We start from the raw sequence: 2310 nt of genomic DNA on the forward strand, positions 1-2310 counted from the left end.
AGGCAGGTTCTTGGTGTTCTTGGGCACAGGGACTATGGTGGTCTGCTTGAAACATGTAGGTATTATAGACTCAGCCAGGGACAGGTTGAAAATGTCAGTGAAGACACTTGCCAGTTGGTCAGCACATGCTTCGAGTACACGTTCTGGTAATCCGTGTGGCCCTGCGGCCTTGTGAATGTTGACCTGTTTAAAGGTCTTACATTGGCTACGGCGAGCGTAATCACACAGTCATCCAGAACAGCTTGTGCTCTCATGCATGCTTCAGTATTGCTTGCCTTCAAGCGTGCATAGAAATAATTTAGCTCATCTGATAGGCTTGTGTCACTGGGCAGCTCGCGGCTGGGTTTCCCTTTGTAGTCCGTAATAGTTTGCAAGCCCTGCCATATCCGACAAGTGTTGGAGCCAGTGTAGTAGGAATGAATCTTTGTCCTAATTTGATGCTTTGCCTGTTTGATGATTGATCTGAGGGCGTAGCGGGATTTCTTATAAGCTTCCGGGTTAGAGCCCCGCTCCTTGAATGTGGCAGCTCTACCCTTTAGTTCAGTGCGGATGTTGATGCACTTATTGATGAAGCCAGTGACAGATGTGGTGTACTCCTCAATGTCATCGGATGAGTTCTGGAATATATTCCAGTCTGTGCCAGCAAAACAGTACTTTAGCTTAGCATCTGCTTCGTCAGACCACTTCCGTATTGAGTGAGTCACTGGTACTTCCTGCTTTAGATTTTGCTTGTAAGCATGAATCAGGAGGATAGAATTATGGTCAGATTTGCCAAATCTAGGGCGAGGAAAAGCTTTGTATGCGTCTCTGTGTGTGGAGTAAAGGAGGTCTAGAGTTTTTTCTCTCCTCTGGTTGCACATGTGACATGCTGGTAGAAATGAGGTAAAACGGATGCATGAAAGTCACTGGCCACTAGGAACGCTGCCTCTGGATGAACATTTTCTTGTTGCTTATGGCTTTATACAGCCCGATGAACGTGGTCTTAGTGCCAGCATCGATTTGTGGCGGTAAATAGACAGCTGTGGAAAATATAGATTAAAACTCTTTCTGTAAATAGTGTGGTCTACAACTCATCATGAGATACTTTACATCAGGCGAGAAAAACCTATAGACTTGTGTTATATTTGATTTTGCGCACCCCCATGTTATTGACAAATAGACACAGACTGCAACCCCTCATCTTACCGGAGGCAGCTGTTCTGTCTTGCTGATGCACGGAAAAACCAGCCAACTGTATGTTATCCATGTCATCGTTCAGCCACGACTCGGTGAAACATAAGATATTACAGTTAATGTCCCATTGGTAGGATAGTCTTGAACGGAGCTCATCCAGTGTATTCTCCAATGATTGCACATTGGCCAATAGGATGGACGGTAGAAGCCGGTTACCCACCCGCCGACGAATTCTCACAAGGCACCCGACCAATGTGTCCCCTGTATCGGCGTCTTCTCTTTATGCGAATGACGAGGATTTGGGCCGGGTTGGGTATCTGGAGTAAATCCTTCACATCTGACTCCTTAAAGTTTTTTGTTGTTGCCCTGTTCGAGGTGAGTAATCACTGTTCTGATATCCAGAAGCTCTTTTCGGTCATAAGAGATGGTGGCAGAAACATTATGTACAAAATATGTTACAAACAATGCGAAAAAACACACAAAATAGTACAACTGGTTAGGATCCCGTAAAACGGCAGCCATTCTTTCTGGAACACTTCTGATAGCTAGTTACTTTGTACATTTTTTTTTACATGTAAAGCCGAAATGTCTTCAGTATTCAAGTCAATCAGTATTCAATGCCTTTGTTATTTTAATTTTAATTAATTAATTTCACCTTTATTTAACCAGGTAGGCAAGTTGAAAACAAGTTCTTATTTAGAATTGCGACGTGGCCAAGATAAAGCAAAACAGTTCGACAGGTACAACAACACAGAGTAAAACAAAGATACAGTCAATAATACAGTAGAAAAATAAGTCTATATACAATGTGAGCAAATGAGGTGAGATAAGGAAGGTAAAGGCAATAAAAGGCCATGGTGGCGAAGTAAATACAATTTTGCAAGTAAAACACTGGAATGGTAGATTTGCAGTGGAAGAATGTGCAATGTAGAGATAGAAATAATGGGGGTGCAAAGGAGCAAAATAAATAAATACAGTAGGGGGAGAGGCAGTTGTTTGGGCTAAATTATAGATGGGCTATGTACAGGTGTAGTAATCTGTGAGCTGCTCTGACAGCTGGTGCTTAAAGCTAGTGAGGGGGATAAGTGAGGGCGATAAGTGTTTCCAGTTTCAGAGATTTTTGCAGTTCGTTCCAGT

The sequence above is a fragment of the Oncorhynchus masou genome, chromosome 15, assembly GCF_036934945.1.
Source record: "Oncorhynchus masou masou isolate Uvic2021 chromosome 15, UVic_Omas_1.1, whole genome shotgun sequence".
NCBI lineage: Eukaryota > Metazoa > Chordata > Actinopteri > Salmoniformes > Salmonidae > Oncorhynchus > Oncorhynchus masou.